Genomic DNA, 20312 nt, shown 5'->3' on the forward strand with positions numbered 1-20312 from the left:
TGGATGCATAAAAGAAATTCTTCTATATTAAAAGAGTGATTTTCATCATAAATGATTTGTATGCATAAAAGATTTGTTATATATTTAAAAGTGTGACTTTCATCATAAATGATTTTTATGCATGAATGTATGCATAAAAGAAATTCTTGTATATTAAAAGAGTGATTTCATCATAAATGATTTGTATGCATAAACATATGCATAAAAGAGTTTTTTATATTAAAAGTGTGATTTTCATCATAAATGATTTTTATGCATAAATGGATGCATAAAAGAAATTCTTTTATGTTAAAGATGTGATTTTCATCATAAATGATTTTTATGCATAAATGGATGCATAAAAGAAATTCTTTTATATTAAAAGAGTGATTTTTATCATAAATGATTTTTATGCATAAATGGATACATAAAAGAAATTCTTTCATATTAAAAGAGTGATTTTCATCATAAATGATTTTTATGATGATAAAAGTGTGACTTTCATCAGAATTGGATTTTATGCATAAATAGATGCATATAGAATTTTTATATTTAAATAAGGGTTCTCTTTAATCCTCTGTTTGATTTTCGTAAAAATTTAGAAAAATGAATAAGAAGATAATCTGTGAGAGGAAATTCTACCGTTTCATATTCACTAAGATGGTAATGAGAAAATTCAAATAAACTATCGAAGTCGGAGATCGAGATAAATGATTATTTTATTCCTCATAGGAATTCATGTTTAGTTTAGAAATCTGTAAGCAAATATTCAATGAACAAAATTTTAGAAAAAGAGAAATTGAAATATTACCTTTCAAGAAAGATAGTTTAGGAAGAATCTTTCCAGACTCAAACTCTGATTTAGAATATTGACCAAGACCTAATTCCTTCGTCAGTTTCAATCAATGACGATGTGCCCAATTCAAGAAAAATGCACTCAAATCACCCACCGAATCTAAAACTAAGTTAAGACTTTTGATTTTGATCTGAGGATCAAGTTAACAAAATTCGAGGAATTCTGTTTGGAATTCAGACCTGGATCTAGAAGTATTGGGATACGGATTTAAGATTTATTCATGGTATTCAAACAAAATCAAAACTGAAAACTTGCATAGAAACCCTGTTTTCTTAAAGGACTGTCTTACGCCAGAATGCTGGAGGGAGTATTTGGCATACATGTTTATCTAAGGGAAGTTCGGTTGCAACAGCTAGCGGGGAGTGTTCAAGGGATAGCTCATGTGGCAAAAACCTGCCCAGGTCTTGACCAGCCTGGGTATGGTGAAAAATGGTGTGCTTCCGGTACGATGGGCGAGGGCCGACAAAGCGGTCCCTGAGTGAAGTGCCAAGACACCTAAGGAGGATCCTAGAGGGTTTTGACCCAGGCGATGCACGGGCTCGCAGTGCTTAGGACACTCATGCGTATGTCGTTGGAAGATATATATAAATGTATGTTGATGGAATGATTATTGTAATCTGTTAACTGGATCTCGTTGTTGCTGACAAGCTGGTCCCAACGGAGAGTCCAGAGTGGTACTGTTTTTGTGAAACAAGGGATTAAATAGAAATTTTGAGCTATGAAATCTGTGACCATATCTGTTTTGTCAATGGATTATTTTTATATTAAAGTTTTAAAGAGGAGTGTGTGCGTATCTATTTTCTAAAGCTAAAGTTAAGAAAGGCATGCAATTATGGGTGGGTGAGTTTGGTTCTACCGATTCCAGTGTGGTAGGGTGGTGGTGGCTAACCCATGGGCCGGATGGGGTTAGGTTGGAATCAGTGGAGTTTTAATAATCAAACTGAAAAATCTTAGGATTACGCTAGGATTCAAGTAGTTAGTTAATTCCCTGAGATAAATTTCTCAATTGAGTGGATCAATGGCTGTGCGCCTGATCTTGATTAGGAAAAAAGCGTTGAATTGCTCAGATGATCAAATTATATCAGTGATAGTTTCCTTCTATCTGGTTTATTCAAGTGGAGGATAGTTTAGATTTTGATGTCAAAAAACTCGTCTCAAGAAAATTCAAAAAGGTGGAATCATCCCTGCTTTCCGGGTATGGGAAATTTTCTTGGTTTCGGTTTTCGGAGTGACCACCAGCCTAGTCTCGTGCTCGGATATTCATGGGCGAGGCCCCGAGTGAGAAACCCTGCCCCGCGCATGAGGGGGCTGCTTCCGCTCTGTAAGCTACCGGGAGTCCGGTGCATGGAGGGGGCAGAGGGACCTCACAGCTGGTATCAGAGCGCCGTTGTAAATTTAAGTAACATCAGGAGAAATTGCCTAAATTTTTAATAGAAATTTGAGAAAGAAATGTTTTTTTGCTTGTTAATACTATGTGAATGAACTTCAAAATTGAAAGACTCATAAATTGAATTGGAAATTTATAGATGGATACCCCGAACCTATCTGGAATTCCTGGACTCTCTCAGAGTCAGGATATGATAGCTTTTGTATTTGATCTCATCAACTCTGCTATGACCCGAATGAGCAGAGTGAGACTCACTCGCCATTTTGAGAGTCTTTACTTTCTTGATCCTCTTGAGCGATGTCGGTATATGTGGTTTTGTGGAGGACGATGTATTAATATCAGTACCAGTCAGCATTAGAGGCTCAGGCAAAATATTTCCTTGGCCATGATTCTCCCCTCAATTGGATGAAGAGTAGCTGATATGGCCAGGTTCATTCGGGGAATGAACGAGCCATTGGATACTTTAGTCAAGAATGCCAAACCTATCTCAATGGCCGAAGGAGTAAGAATGGCAAAGGATTTTGCCAAAGCCTTTGTAGTAAAGGTCCCGCCGAAGCCTGCACCCTCTAACTTTAAAAGATTCCAAACCTAGGGAAGTACTTCAAACTTTCCACCCCCAAAGAGGCAGCAAGGCCCGAATCAGAATCAGGATGCAGGAAGATTCTAAAGTGAAGGAAGACCCTTCCCCCAGAATACTTTCTCAGGAGCCCCAACTCTTTCAAGAAATCAGAGGGATGAGCTCAGAAGTGAAAACCGATGTTTTGGATGCCAAGGTTTTAGTCACCAGTTGAAAGACTACCAGACTCCTACCATGTCAAGGGGACAGGGAAGTCAAGGACCCCAAGTTCAGAGACCAACCCCTTCATACCAGTCTAGTCAGGGTCCATCTCGCCCAAGCCAGGAAAACCCCAAAAGAACTCCAGCTCAGCCATCTGCCTCTATCCAGAGTAACCTTAGAACTCCTTCCCAGAATTGGGGTAACCAAAGAGAAAGAGTTCCGCCTCAGACTGCAGCAGTCAGAGCAGTCACAATTGCAGATATAGTAGAAGAGAAAAGAGGACAGATCTATGCTGCAATTGAAAACCAAGGGCCTAACCGTCAGCTCTCAGTCATCCATACTCCAGCAGAGTATCAGGGTAAGCCTTTTAAGCTTTTGATTGATTCAGGCAGTTCTCATTCATTCATTTCCCGTGGATGCTTGCGTAAGCTAGTCTTAGAATAGAAATCAGGGAAACCTATGCAAGTTGAATTGGCCAGTGGGAAGATTCTTTTCACTCACCATGAGACAGATCTTATCCAGTTCAATCTAGATGGTAATGAGACCGACTGTCAGTTCAATCTAGATGGTAATGAGACCGACTCTCAGTTTAATCTAGATGGTAATGAGACCGATTGTCAGTTCAAAGTCTTACCTCTGGGAGTTGTTGGACGGGATCCTTGGAATGGATTGGCTCCACAAAAATCAAGCTGACATACACTGTCACACAATGGAACCATTTTCTTCCATGACCTTCACGAGAACAAAGTTCAAGGAACTAGAGTTTTCGGATCCCCAGACCTTCAATTAGTAAAAGCTTATAGGTTGCTAAAAGGACTGAGAAAGAAGCAGCAAATTTATGTTGTCAAAATGAACCCAGTAGACTCAAAGCTTAAGACTAAAGAACCAGAATGGTTAAATGAATTTGATGATCTATTCCCAGCAGAGCTAACTGAAATGCCTCCAATTCGGGAAGTAGATCATGTGATAGAATTAACCCCTGGAGCTCAGCCAGTAGCCCAGCGCACGTAGAAAATGCCAGTTCTTGAAGCCATCAAACTCGAGGAACAGCTTAGGCAGCTGTTAGAACAAGGGTTTGTTAGACCTAGTGTTTCACCTTAAGGGGTGCTAGTTCTCTTTCAGAAAAAGAAAGATGGAACGCTTAGACTCTGTGTGGACTATAGAGGTCTAAATCAGCTGATAGTTAAGAATGAGTATACTATTCCCAGAATTGATGAGCTTTTGGACAGCAGGCTAAGTGGAGCCCAGATCTTCACAAAGATAGATCCCAAATCAGGGTATTACCAGATCAGGATTAATGAGCAAGATATCCCGAAGACAGCCATCAATACTCGGTATGGGCATTATGAATTCACTGTCATGCCGTTTGGATTGACAAATGCCCCAACTACATTCAATCGCTTAATGCAAGACATTCTCAGAGAATACTTGGATGATTTTGTTCTTGTTTTCTTTGATGATATTCTGATTTACTCAAAGAATACAGCTGACCATGAAGCTCATGTCAGAAAAGTTCTTGAGATTCTAAGGAAGCACCAACTCTTTGCCAAAAAGAGCAAATGCACTTTCTCTGCCGACCACGTTGAATACTTGGGCTTTCTGGTATCCAAAGATGGAATTTCTCTAGATTTCACAAAAGTCCAAGTAGTCATAGATTGGCCTGAACCAAAGACAGTGAAAGAAGTCAGAGGATTCTTGGGATTAACTGGTTGGTATAGAATTTTTATACCAAAGTATGCTCTCATAGCTTCCCCCCTGACTAATCTTCTCAAGAAGAATATTTTGTTTCAATGGTCTGCCAGGTGCCAGAGAGCTTTTGATAAGCTGAAGACCACCTTGGTAACCAATCTAGTTCTGAAGCTGCCAGATTTCTCTCTACCCTTTGAGGTAGTAACTGATGCCAGTGGTTTTGCCCTGGGAGGTGCACTTATGCAGGAAGGTCATGCAGTGGCCTATGAATCTTGAAAACTCAGAACGCATGAGAGGAATTATGATGTCCATGACCTGGAACTACTTTCAATAGTATATGCCTTGAAGTTGTGGAGACATTACATACTAGGACAAAGATTCACTTTAAAGTGGATCTTCACTCAGAAGGATCTCAACATGCGCCAAAGAAGGTGGATGCAGACCCTGCACGAATTTGATTTTGAAATCAAGTATCACCCAGGCAAAGAAAATGTGGTAACAGATGCCCTCTCAGCAGAAAAGCCTCCTTGCTTGCAATTACTATAGTATCAAATCCTTTGATTATTGAAGCAAGAGAGAAGATCATGCAGGATAGATTCTTTGGCCCTATTGCTACCCTACTTATGCAGGAAAGCAAAACTCCACAAGAGTTGAACAGAGTTCAAGGGTATAGCCTGGATGATGGCATTATGTATTATAATCGTAGGCTATGCATTCCCAATGATGAGGGAGCCAAGGGTCAAATTCTGAATGAGGCCCATGACAGCCTTATAGCAGGACATCCAGGTTTCATCAAAACCTACATGTCTGTAAAGAAAAGCCTCTTTTGGCCTGGTCTGAAAAAAGATGTACTGAATCATGTACGTCAATGTCTGACATGCCAGAAAGTCAAAGCTGAAAGAGTAAAAATGCTTGGGAAGTTACATCCATTGGACATCCCCCAGATGAAGTCGGAATGTATCAGTATGGATTTTATTATTGGATTACCTTCAGTGCAATCAGGTTACAACTCCATTTTCGTGGTAGTTGACAGACTAACCAAAGTTGCCCATCTGGTTCCAGTAAAAGAAAACTACACTGCAGTGGATGTAGCTAGAGTGTTCCTCAAAGAAATCTTCAGATTACATGGCCTACCCCAGGAGAATAGTAAGTGATCGAGATCCCAAGTTTACTTCAAGGTTCTGGACTGCATTTTTCGAAGCCGTGGGAACTTTCTTGGATCTCAGCACAGCTTATCACCCTGAGACCGATGGTCAAACTGAAAGGGTAAACCAAGTAATCAAAGATATACTTCGGTCATGCTGTGTGGCAGGGAACCCAAGAAGTGGCTAAGCTATCTGCACCTAGTCGAGTTTGCCTACAATGCTTCTTATCACCGAAGTATCACGATGAGCCCTTTTAAAGCTCTGTATTATGGACAAGATTGCTTAACTCCATTAACTTGGTCCGACCCATTAATTAGGGTCGAGATGTCCAGATAGATGCTTGACGACATGGAGCAGCAGATGCAGTCAATTCGTAAAGATATTAAAGCTGCCCAGGATCGACAGAAGTAGTATGCAAATAAGAAGAGGATAGACAGAAGGTTTGAAGAAGCAGATAGAGTACAGCCCAAAAGAAGTTCTCTATCTCTTAGGAAGTACAAGAAGTTATCCCCCAGATATTGTGGGCCATATCTGATTTACAAAGAAAGTAGGTGACTTAGCCTACGAACTTCTTCTGTCTCCTCATCTCAAAGTTCATAATGTATTTCATGTAAGCCTTCTACAGAAATATGTGCCAAGCCCAAATCATGTGCTTGATGATGAAATCCTAACCTCTTCAACCCAAGGGTAGATGGAACTCCAACCTGAAGAAATTCTTGATGTTCGAGAAAAGATTCTCAGGAACAGAATTCTCAGAGAATTATTGGTAAAAAGGAAGTTCTATCCTTTTGAAGATGCCACCTCGGAGAATGAAGCCGATATGTTGCGGGATTACCCCCAGTTTTGCGAGATGAGGACATCTCGCATTCTTCAAGTGGGAGAGAATGTAAGATTCCTCCCCAACCTCTCAAGATGTCCAGCATCTTCCCCTGTAATCAAATCCCTCTTCAGAAATATAAAAGATCTTGTTTCTACTAGTTTTGGCCTAGAGAGAAAAAATCTTCTGGAGAGTGGTAGTTCAGTTTTTAAATATTTTTGGATGGAAAAATGTCTCTTATTATTAAAATAAGTTCCCTGAAACAGAAGTTCAAAAAGATTTTCAGAAGGTGCATTAGAAAGCAAGTATAATCTGTCCAAGAGGCCTTATCCTAGGGGGTCCAGATTTTCAAAAAATTTTAAATTAAGGTTCCTATGGACCAATAAGATTCATCCAAATGTAGGGAGGAGATAAATGGAAGAATAAAAGAAAAATTCCCCAAAAATGAGTAAATACTCACATAGGATGTAGAGTTGACTAAGGACAAGGTTAATAGTTAAAAAAGAGAGATATTGAGAAGAAATGATGCATTTTTGACACCTCAGTATGGGGGAATTCCCCTCATGAAGGAGGCACCTATTTCACATGTGTGGGAGAGTTTTAAACTCCCAAATAATGAGATATTTTTATCTCTCCTTTCTCCTGTTTCAACTAGATCCAAAAAGTGGACTAAACTGACCCAAAAATGGTCAAAAATTGACCAAACTGATCTCAAAAATTCTAGAATCAGTTTGGTCAAAAATTGACCAAACTGATCTCAAAAATTCTAGAATCAGTTGGCTTGGTTAGAAGCTCACTTTTTCCTATAAGTAGAAGCCTTCTCCTTTGTTGAAGCTTAATAGTGTTTTTGCACTGTTACCCTACTTCTCCCAAGAGCCAAAAACTGTGAATTTACTCATAATTCATTAGTTTTTGACCTTCCCTCTTCTAAAATTGGTGGCCACTCTTGTTTCAAACAAGAGTAGATCCCTCAAACCATCAAGCCAAAGGAAAGCTCTCAAATTCTCCGTGTAAGTTGGAGATTCTTCTCTTTTCTATTCATTTTATGGTTTTTTATGATTTTTGTCTTCTCTAAAATGAATATGATGTTATGCCTCATTGAAAAAAGGCATTCCCCTCTCTTCTTTAGTAAATCCAACCATTCTTTATCCTAGATGAATGATTAATGAATAAAATCAAGTTTTTCATAATGTTTCCCTTTGATAAGTAGGAAATGTTTCCCTTTGATAAGTAGAAAATGTTTACATTAGAATGATTTAAATACTCTTGGTGAACTTCTAATTAATTTGAGAGAGTTAAAAATTGAAAAATGGTCAGCCATACAAAGGAGGTTATGGCAAAATTTTCTAAAATTGTGAAAAATAAGTTTTACTTTTTTCATTCAAAAAGTGTAATTCCCATCGTATATGTATTCTTAACACTAGTTCTGTAATTGGACACTAAAGTGTCTTGAGGACACTAAGTGTCCTGAAAGTTAGCATTTTTCTTGAATTTTTGTGGGCAATCTATTAAGAGTTTTGAAATGCTTAACATCCACAGATGTTCCTCAAGACCCAAAAAATCCTTGAGATTTTTTAAATTGCACTTTTCTTAGCTTTTGCAAGGTAATATTTTAATTTTCTTAGACACATGCTGATAAAACGCATGATTTTTGCTGTTTTCAAAATAGTAGTAATTTGGACATAACTTTTAGAAGGGACATAGTTTGATCATGAAACTTGGCTTGATGGAAATCCCATGATGTAAACTAAATCTTGGAATCATCAAACGATAATTATTGGATAAATTTTTGACTCGCTAATATTGAAATGATGTTTTTTATACAGGTGGAGCATGAATTTTTCTCCTTCCATATGCAAGCTAATAATGTAAAACTTGAGGTGCATCCATGTTATATAGGGTAAATACTACTTTGTTTTGAATTTTCCAAAACTTTATAGCCACTTTTTGGGCCTCTTCTCATACATGGCCTTTGCGCAACCTGTTTTTAATACATAAAATGTCTAATTATGAGCCTAATTTTGATTTTCATCAAAGGGGAAAGCTGTGTAAGTGCATTATTTGTTGTAACTATAGGTGTAGACTACTTGTGCAAGCATAGTTATGATTAGTTTTTGAAAAAAGATGATCAAATTTTATATTTTTATTTTTTATAGTTTTTTTTAGAACTAGGCGATAAGAACCTACTTAAGTGGAGGCTAAGTTAGTGTCATAGATAAGAACCTACTTAAGTGGAGGCTAAGTTAGTGTCATACACATCAAATTATGGCTTATTTATCTCATCTCAAGCATGAAAACCAATAATCAACATTCTCATTGATAGGGCTACATTTTTTTTTAGTGATTGAGTTTTGATAATACGCGTTACTTTTGCTGATTTTATGCAACTTTTTTGGAAAAAATTCTAGGAAAGGAAAATGATTTGTTTGGTGAACTTCTACCTCCTTGGACTGATGTATGCTATCAAAATATCTTGGGAAAAATGCTATTGATATCATTAGATTTTTTTTTTGAGAGAATGATGCTTGCATATTTGGAAAAATCCTGAAAAATGTTCATTTTCAAGACATATGCTACTTTGTTGCTTATGTACTTCCAAATAAAAAGGCATTTTATATGTTTAGCATTTTTCACATAAGCATAGGGTTATGTTCTACATGCCCAATGAAGCATTTTGGTTTTTAAAGCCCACATTAGGAGTTTGATTTTTTTTTTCGCAACTCCCAAAAAAGGACACTCAAGTGTCCTGTTTTGGTACCAAACTAGTGTTAAAGTGTTATTTTTCATCATAGGTATAGAAAAATGCTTACTAAAAATATTTTTTTTAAAAAAAAGTGTTACTTTCTTTAGAATTAAATTCTATGCATAGAAGGAAGCATATTGAAATTTTCATTTTGATCATAAAAGAGTGATTTTCATCATAAATGATTTTTATGCATAAAAGAAATTCTTTTATATGAAAAGAGTGATTTTCATCATAAATGATTTGTATGCATAAACATATGCATAAAATATTTTTTAATATATTAAAAGTATGATTTTCATCATAATTGATTTTTATGCATAAAAGAAATTCTTTTATATTAAAAGAGTGACTTTCATCATAAATGATTTGTATGCATAAACATATGCATAAAAGATTTTTTTAATATTAAAAGTGTGATTTTTATCATAAATGATTTTTATGCATAAATGTATGCATAAAAGAAATTCTTTTATATTAAAAGAGTGATTTTCATCATAAATGATTTTTATGCATAAATGTATGCATAAAAGAAATTCTTTTATATTAAAAGAGTGATTTTCATCATAAATGATTTTTATGCATAAATGTATGCATAAAAGAAATTCTTTTATATTAAAAGAGTGATTTTCATCATAAATGATTTGCATGCATAAACATATGCATAAAAGATTTTTTTATATTAAAAGTGTGATTTTCATCATAAATGATTTTTATGCATAAAAGAAATTCTTTTATATTAAAAGAGTGATTTTCATCATAAATGATTTGTATGCATAAATATATGCATAAAAGATTTTTTATATATATTAAAAGCGTGATTTTCAGCATAAATGATTTTTATGCATAAATGTATGCATAAAAGAAATTCTTTTATATTGAAAGAGTGATTTTCATCATAAATGATTTGTATGCATAAACATATGCATAAAAGATTTGTTTTATATTAAAAGTGTGATTTTCATCATAAATGATTTTTATGCATAAATGGATGCATAAAAGAAATTCTTTTATGTTAAAGATGTGATTTTCATCATAAATGATTTTTATGCATAAATGGATGCATAAAAGAAATTCTTTTATATCAAAAGAGTGATTTTCATCATAAATGATTTGTATGCATAAACATATGCATAAAATATTTTTTTTATATTAAAAGTGTGATTTTCATCATAAATGGATGCATAAAAGAAATTCTTTTATGTTAAAGATGTGATTTTAATCATCAATGATTTTTATGCATAAATGGATGCATAAAAGAAATTCTTTTATATTGAAAGAGTAATTTTTATTATAAATGGATTTTTATGCATAAATGGACGCATAAAAGAAATTCTTTCATATTAAAAGAATGATTTTCATCATAAATGATTTTTATGATGATAAAAGTGTGACTTTCATCAGAATTGGATTTCATGCATAAATAGATGCATATAGAATTTTTAAATTTAAATAAGGGTTCTCTTTAATCCTTTGTTTGATTTTCGTAAAAAAATTGGAAAAATGAATAAGAAGATAATCTGTGAGAGGAAATTCTACTGTTTCATATTCACTAAGATGGTAATGAGAAAATTCAAATAAACTATCGAAGTCGGAGATCGAGATAAATGATTATTTTATTCCTCATAGGAATTCATGTTTAGTTTAGAAATCTGTAAGCAAATATTCAATGAACAAAATTTTAGAAAAAGAGATATTGAAATATTACCTTTCAAGAAAGATAGTTTAGGAAGAACCTTTCCAGACTCGAACTCTGACTCAGACTATCGACCAAGACCTAATTCCTTCGTTAGTTTCAATCAATGACGATGTGCCCAGTTGAGAAAAATGCACTCAAATTACCCACCGAATCTAAAACTAAGTTAAGACTTTTGATTTTGATCTGAGGATCAAGTTAACAAAATTTGAGGAATTCTGTTTGGAATTTAGTCCAGGATCTAGAAGTATTGGGATACGGATTTAAGATTTATTCATGGTATTCAAACAAAATCAAAACTGAAAACTTGCATAGAAAACTTGTTTTCTTAAAGGACTGTCTTACGCGAGAATGCTGGAGGGAGCATTTGGCATGTGTGTTTATCTAAGGGAAGTTCGGTTGCAACAGCTGGTAGGGAGTGTTCAAGGGACAGCTCACGCGGCAAAAACCTACCCAGGTCTTGACCAGCCTGGGTATGGTGAAAAATGGTGTGCTTCCGGTACGATGGCCGAGGGTCGATGAAGCGGTCCTTGAGTGAAGTGCCAGGACACCTAAGGAGGATCCTGGAGGGTTCTGACCAGGCTATGCATGGGCTCGGAGTGCTTAGGATACCCATGCGTATGTCGTGGAAGATATATATAAATGTATGTTGACGGAATGATTATTGTAATCTGTTACTGGATCTCGTTTGCTGATAAGTTGGTCCCAACAGAGAGTCCAGAGTGGTACTGTTTTTGTGAAACAAGGGATTAAATGGAAATTTTGGGCTATGAAATCTGTGACCATATTTGTTTTGTTAATGGATTATTTTTATATTAAAGTTTTAAAGAGGAGTGTGTGCGTATCTGTTTTCTAAAGCTAAAGTTAAGAAAGGCATGGAATTATGGGTGGGTGAGTACTTGTTTGGTTCTACCGATTCCAGTGGTAGGGTGGTGGCTAACCCATGGGCCGAATGGGCTGGAATCAGTGGAGTTTCAATAATCAAACTGAAAAATCTTAAGATTACGCTAGGATTCGAGTAGTTAGTTAATTCCTTGATAAATTTCTTAATTGAATGGATCAACGTTGTGCTTGATCTTGATTAGGAAAAAAGCATTGAATTGCTCAGATGATCAAATTATATTAGTGATAGTTTCCTTCTATCTGGTTTATTCAGGTGGAGGATAGTTTAGATTTTGATCTCGTTAGAAAAACTCGTCAAAAAAATTCAACAAGGTGGAATTGTCCCCACTTTTCGGGCCTGGGAAATTTTCTCGGTTTTGGTTTTCGGAGTGACCACCAGCCTAGTCTCGTGCCTAGACATTTGTGGGCGAGGCCCCGAGTGAGAAACCCTGCCCCTCCCGCGCATGAGGGGGCTGCTTCCACTGTCAGCCACTACCGGGAGTCCGTGCGCGGAGGGGGCAGAGGGACCTCACAAGGACGAGGTAGAGGAGGCCGTGGATGCGGCCAAAGAGGTGGCCGAACAGGTAATCAGAATTATGGCCAGCAGCAGCAACAACAACAATCCCAAAATTCACAACAACAACAACACGTAGGTGAAAGAGGCCAATTCAGAGGCAGGGGGAGTCAAAGAGGTCGTGGAAATTGGCAAAGGCAGTATAATGATACACGTGGATGCTTTTATTGTGGTAAGCCTGGACATGTGCAGGCAGATTGTTATAAGAAGCAAGTTGACATGCAAAATGGAAAATTGCAGCAAAACAACTATGCATCCTCGAGCATGAGGATAATGAAAGGTTGTTTGTTATGCAGCATGTCGTTAATGCCATGTCTGAAAATGTTGAAGCAGCACATAAAGATGATGTATAGTACGTTGATTCAGGTGCTTCAAACCCCATGACAAGTCATGGGGAGTGGTTCAAAGAGATGAAAAACCTTGAAAGACCAAGTTTTGTGTGGAAACAGGGGATGACACTACTCATCCAATTGCCCATGTTGGAGATGTGCCATTGTCTATGCAGGATGGCAAAGTGAAGTACCTTGCAGATGTACTTCGTGTTCCGAACATAATAAAGAATCTGGTTTTAGTTGGCCAGATGATTGAGCAGGGTTTGCAGGTTCATTGTAATCTTGATGGTTGTTATGTTGAAGACTTTAAAGACAAGTGCAAGTTGGTTATAAAAGGCAACAAAGTGGGCAGAATGTTTACATTTAATGTAAACATGCCTAAAGTGAGTGCTGTGATGTTTGCAAATGGTTCAAGAATTGTTATAGACACAGACATTTGGCATAAAAGAATTGGACATGTGAATGTGCAGAGAATGAAGTATATGCAGACTAAAGGAATTGTGACAAGGCTGCCAAAGTTTAAGGTTGAAGGTATGTAGAAAATATGTGAAGCATGCCAATTTGGAAAGCAAACAAAGCATGTATTTCCACGTGACACAAATGTGAGCAGAAATGCACTAGATGTTGTGCATTCAGATGTATGGGGTCCTATGAAGACCATGTCTATGGGAGGCTGCAGGTATTATGTGACATTTATTGATGACCACACAAGGAAAGTGTGGGTATACTTCATGAAGGAGAAGGGTGAGGTGTTCACTCATTTTTATTGATGACCACACAAGGAAAGTGTGGGTATACTTCATGAAGGAGAAGGGTGAGGTGTTCACTCATTTTTAAAATTTCAAAGTTATGGTTGAAAAGCAAACAGGGAAATATGTAAAGTGCCTAAGGTCAGATGGAGGGGGAGAGTACTTCTCTAATGAGTTCTCTGAATTTTTGAAGAAGAATGGTATTCAGAGACAGTTTGCATGCAGATATACTCTGCATGCAAAATGGAGTTGTTGAGCGAAAAGACAGGCACATTGCTGAGATTGCATAAGCATTGATGGGAGAGAAGAATATGCCACATAGCTATTGGGCTGAAGCTGTTTCTACAGCAATTTACATTATGAACAGGACTCCAATTGCAGCCATACATGATGTAACTCCAGAGGAGAGGTTTACTCTGGCAGAAAACCTGATTTGTCTCATATCTAAAAGTCTTTGGATGCATTGCATATGTGCATGTGCCAGATGTGCTGAGAACTAAGCTGGATCCAAAAGCTGAAAAATGTGTGTTTATTGGGTATTCCCTTGAGCAAAAGGGATACAGGTGTTATAACCCTACTACACGTGAGTTGAGGGTAAGCAGGGATATTGTTTTTGATGAGATGAGCGACTGGTATGCTGCTGAAAAAGAAGCTGTTGGGGCTGATGTGAGTGGAAATGTGGTTGCACAGAATGTAAGTTAGCAATCACAGTATTTGAGTGGACCAAGAGAGTCCTCATCTAGTGGTTCAGTTGATAGACCATGGAGTGTCAGGCTACATCATAATACCAGTCCTGCAAATGTGATTAGTACATCACATAAAGGCAAAGAGAAAGTGGTTGAGCCCTACACTAAATCCCAAGTCTCATATCCATAGCTTTCTCCCAACACACATTTCCAATAGCCTCATCAATGCATGTGGGCTCTACAACCTGCACAACTTTTGCCATGTATGCATAGTGATGTGCCACATAACCATCATAGGTAAACCTCTGCACAAGATTCTTCACTCTCCCAGATCTTTGCAGCTTTGCATTCATGGCTTCCATAGCCTTCTTTACACCAGGTGTTCTCATAGCTGGTATCCCAAGATCCTCATCAAGGCTCATCTCTGAGCCACTAAACTCTCCATCAACATGAGAATGCCCTGCAGAAATTTCAGGCATAGGCTAGATTGGTAGATATGCGCAGACATATGGCATTGATTATGAGGAAACTTTTAGCCCAGTTGCCAAGATGGCAACTGGGAGAGTTGTAATAGCAGTGGCTACGTCAAAGCAATGGTCTTTACATCAGATGGATGTAAAGAATGCATTCTTGCATGGGGATTTGCAAGAAGAGGTGTATATGTTGCAGCCACCTAGTGAGGATGTGAGTCACCCTGAGCATGTTTGCAGGTTGAAGAAAGCCTTGTATGGCTTAAAACAAGCACCAAGAGCATGGTCTGATAAATATCTTGTCACTATTGCTTTCATGTAGCCAATGCAGATTTCTTGTTGTATGTGAGACACAATGATAGAGGGGTTGTGCTTGTTGTCATCTATGTAGATGACCTGATCATTACGGGGACCATGATGCAGAGATCTTTGATGTAAAGATCTTGCTTAGATAGAAGTTTAAGATGAAGGATCTGGGGGAGCTCAGATATTTCTTAGGCATTGAGGTGATTAGGTCACCACATGGTATTGGATTACTACAGAGACATTATGGCTTGGACATGTTGTCCAAGTATGGTATGACAGGCTATAAGCCTATCTTAGTGCCATTGGATCAAAATGGCAAGTTGAGTGCAGATTCAGGAGAGATTTTGGAGGATCCTATAGGTGCATAGTAGGAAGCTTGATCTACATGACGATCACTAGGCCAGATTTGAGCTATGCCGTTGGGTTGGTGAGTCAGTTTATGTAGGTTCCTTGGAAGCCGTATTTGGATGCATTGAGACGCATACTGAGGTATGTGAGGTCTACTTTGCATTATGGACTATTTTATGAAACTAGGACAGAGATATGTGTACATGGGTACACAGATGCTGATTGGGCTGGTAGTATCTCAGATAGAAGATCTACTAGTGGCTTCATGTTTTCTTTGGGGAGTGCTGCTGTGACTTGGAGTAGCAAGAAGCAGCCTACGGTTGCTCTATCCAGTACTACAGAGGCCGAGTACAGAGGTGCTGCTATGGCAGCATGTGAGGTAGCTTGGTTGAGAAAGCTACTTGTAGATTTGGGTCCATCAGTGGATAGACAAGTTGTCATTTTCTGTGACAACATTAGCAGTATACAGTTGGCTAGGAACCCAGTTTTTCATGCTCACATGAAGCATATAGAGGTCCACTACCATTTTGTCAGAGAGAAGGTTTTGGTAGGAGACGTTGACCTTGTTTATGTCAATACACAGGATCAGGTCGTTGACATCTTCACCAAAGCATTGGGTACAGAGAAGCTCCGCAGATTTAGGGCTTCACTTGGTGTACATGAGATGGAGTTGAGCTCGAGGGGGAGTGTTGAGATATCGAGCTCATCTAGTGAGGCGGTGGACACTTAGGCCCCACACTTACACCACTCGCATGGTTGGTGAGATCATGAGTGATATGGGGCCAGTGGGATGACAGGCTGTGTGATAGTCATTCTAGAGACTGGCATAGTTATAGCGCCAGCTCATTTAGTTGGGTTCACACTATAGAGAACCCTAGTATGTATTTGGTTGAGTACCTTTTCATATGGTATGTACTCTTATCTTTGTATATGGTGTGTTGAGTGTTGTGTGAAGAAGAAGACGAAGATTTTCAGCCTCTCACCTTGTGTGTTCTCTTTTAGGGTTTTGTGCCCATGTATGTGCTTGCAAGAGCTCAAGCTCTCTTCTCCCCTGCGTCTTTTCACCGTGCCTGAGCTTTATATAGAGATAAGGTATTGTACCAAACGGGATCACATTTGGAGCTTCAGATGACCTATTTTTGGCAGTGAGAGACTGGACCTTTACCCTAAAGTGGCTAAAATTGGCCTATATCCCAATAGGTGACCTATCATTACCCAATCAAGAAACTGTATGAATCATGTTATTACACATCATTTCAAGGTGTATGCAAGATATTGATTAGATTTGAGCTTATCTTGCCCCTGATATGGCCAGGTGTGGTTGTTTACGAGACTAGACCAAAAATAGACTTTTTTGCCCGAAACTTGACATCCTTTGTTTTGTGTGCTTATTATGTGCTAAAGAATACTTATATCAAATCTAAACACCATCTGAGCATGAGACCATCTAAAAATAGTAGACTGCCAAAATAGAGCAATTTCATTGTATTTTGCTGTCAGCCTTGCCTTGGCAAGGGTAGCCTCTGGCTAGAGTTACCTAAATGTCATGAGACTTGCTATGCCTAAGCTCCTTGATGAGATAAACTACCATAACAGATCTTGTTTCATTTTGAAATGATTTGGTCCACATTTTGTCCAAGGGTAAACAAGTTTTTACCCTCTATGCCGATCTGCTAAATCTTTGTCAGGTGGTCTTTTGAATTGCTTCAAAAATATAGCAAACATACCTGAAATTAACCAAGGCTTGGTATATGCATCAAGCTTATACATTGTTCTTGCCACATGTAGCTCCTTGACTGCATCTGACATTGCTACACCCCTTTTTGAACCAGGCATGGACATCATCTGTTTGGTCCCAGACACCTGAGTTCTCCATAAACAACCCCTACTTGTTGCCGAGATCATAACTTGAGTTGTACAGCTCCGATCGGGTGTTCTTGTAGTATAAAATCATCATGATTTCAAGCTTTCTATTGATGTAATTAGTTTATAAGAATAGAAACTTTTTCAAAATTTATTGATGTTTAGGGAAATTTATCCAAGAATTTGTGCTCAAAGGACCTAGAATGCAACACGTGTTAGGAGGGGTTTTGGAGTGCTTCAAAATTATAGCAAACATACCCAAAATGATCCAATGAAAGATCCCTGCCCCCTCTGTGCAACAAATTCGGGGGTGCTAGCAATGGAAGTAGCACTTCTTGCGCAGGGCAGAGCCTCTCACTCGGGGCCTTGCCCACAGATATCCAGACAAGAGACTAATCCTTTGGTTTATTCCAAAATCGAACCCGGAAAATCTTCCCTCACCCAGAAAGCACGGGCGATTCCTCCAGGATATTTTTATTCTAGTGTAGTCTAGAGCCTTAACTAACCAAACTGATCCGACCGAACTAGTAAGTCACATGGTTAGATCAAGGAAGAGACTTGCACTTGGATGATAGAGACCAACACTTTTTTCCTTGTCAAGAGGCACAACCGTTGATTCTTTTCCATAGAACAAGGACTATTTGGGATTTACTTCATCTATCATAAACATAACAGAATTGAGTCTCATTTTAGGGATCCATCAGTCCAGCCATCCAGTCCCATGGGTTAGCCAACCGCCCAACCACTGTAGTGATAGAACCCATTTAGGAATTTGGTTATGTTTTGTCCCGGGTACCAGGGAAGAGTTCCTAGGCCCCCTAGCCGACGCTTCAAGCAAACTTCAAGATAGTCACACCACTTACACACCCAATATGAAATTGTATGTTTCACATATTCAGCTATCTTTAAAACAATCTTTTAATGAAATTGCATGTTTCAGCTATCTTTAAAACAATCTTTTAATGAAACCATAGTATCATTGATCATAATCCTCCAAAATATCCAGGTTGAATTCTAATTTCCAATCATTCTTTCATCGGTGTACCTATGGCATCATTTTGGCAACCAAAACGCTCACCACCTATTCACTCAGGGGCCTTTTTAATAGTTCCTAGCTCATAGTACCCGAAAATATATTCACTTAAAAAAATCAAGATGGACTCTCCATTGAAGATCAGCAAGATCAACCAACAGATCCATATAAAAGAGCCATGGACTCATCCGTTTTTGAGGACCAGCAAGGACAATCAACCAGATTAATGTCCGAGTTCAGAAAATAACTCTAACTCCTTGTTCCATTTTCTTTCTCAATGCACGTGTGGGTATCTTCGGCGACCAGAGCCTGAGCACTGTATGGTCAGTATCTCTCTCTAGACTTTTTCTCTCTCTAGGCCAAAACAGGGTAAAACAAGATCTTTCTTCTATTTGAGAGAGGGGAATAATTACAAGAACAGAAGGGGAGGGTCTTACACCTTTACACCTCAAAAGCTGGAGGGAAGAATCTTACATCCTACCCCACTTAAAAAACGCGAGATGTCCTCATCTTGCAGGTGGAGTATAATCTCTTTCATCTTCTTCTTCTTCAATCACTTCCAGCATTACTGCCTTGGAAGTGGATGGCCGATTTGGGAACATCTCTCTTTGACTTCCCCTATTTTGAGGCGGAGGTCTTGCATTACTTTCGGATTGAAACTGAGGGTTGGTTAAAGGGTCTACCTCTGGGATTTCCCTGATTTTGACGGAAAGGAACCTGATAACTCTGGAAGGAAGGAGCTGGAGTCTGGAATGTTGGTCCATGATTTCCTCACCCCTCGAAAACCTTGATCCAAAAGGAGTTGAGCAATCCTTACTACGATGTCCAAATCCTTGACAGTTATAGCATTTCATTGTGGAGATTAAAGCTCGATGTCAGCTTGTGCCAGTTGCACTTTGTGCTGGCATGTTAGGTAGTAACATGTGTGAGACATAAATGACCGCGTCGAGCTGGTCATAGTGTGTGGACAGTAGCTAGGGTTAGCTGTGTGTGGACACAACACGTAGTGTGTTGTAGCTTATGGATTATGGCTTTATGCATTGTGTGAGAAGGGACATGGCTTCCCTCTATGGTTAGGGTTTGACTAATACATTAGGGTTTTCTCCTATGTGTGTGTCTCCTCTCCCTCTACCTGTTTAGCATCGTGGTATCAGAGCCTGGTGCTCTCTATTAGGGTTTATGAGTGAGTGAGAGAAGAGGGAGAAGAAGCTGTGAAGAAAAGCAATGGAGCTTGCCATTGGAGCTGTGAAGCTTGGAGCACACCGATTTTCACCAAATCTGAGAGCTTGGCCTACCGGGTAAGGAACACTAAACATCCTTGAGCAGATTGCAGGTGCAAAAACACAAACAACATCAGATTTGAGTTGCCCAAAGCAAAGAAAAAAATTTTGTTTTGCAAGCTCTCCATTGAAGCTTGATTGTGGTGGTGAATGTATGAGGCAAATGGTTGCAAATGTGGCAAAGATTCATGTATGTGGCAAAGATTCATATGTATCTAGCAAATGGGAATGTGTTGGAACCTCATGTGCAAGCCCTAGAGTGAATTTGGAGCAAGTTTGATGCATTGGAGTGATTGGAAATTTGCTGTTTTGATGCCAAAAACAGGGTAAAATTTTCAAAGTCTTGCAAAGTGGAGGCCAAATACAAGATTTGTGATTGATTAATCTCAAAATCTTCTTAGCAATTTTGTGATACACATAGAGGAGAAGGTTGCTGTGTGGTTGGTTGGAGCAATTATGCATTTTGGAGCTAATTATGAGCTGATTAAAAAGGCTGTAAACAATGATTAGTGAAACAGAGGGTCATTAATTGGTTAATTACCCTCTCAACTTTTACAATTGGTCTAATTCCTTCTACATGGAGTTAGTAGACATCATTGCTAAGCTAATGAATGCCTGGTACCTCAATTTGGACAAGAATTGAAGAAATTAGATCACTTTTCCTACTGGTTTTTACTGGTTGTTCTCAAAACAGAGAAG

This window comes from Cibotium barometz, chromosome 18 (assembly GCF_041138505.1).
Source record: "Cibotium barometz isolate CiBa-2024 chromosome 18, ASM4113850v1, whole genome shotgun sequence".
In the NCBI taxonomy this organism is placed as follows: domain Eukaryota; kingdom Viridiplantae; phylum Streptophyta; class Polypodiopsida; order Cyatheales; family Cibotiaceae; genus Cibotium; species Cibotium barometz.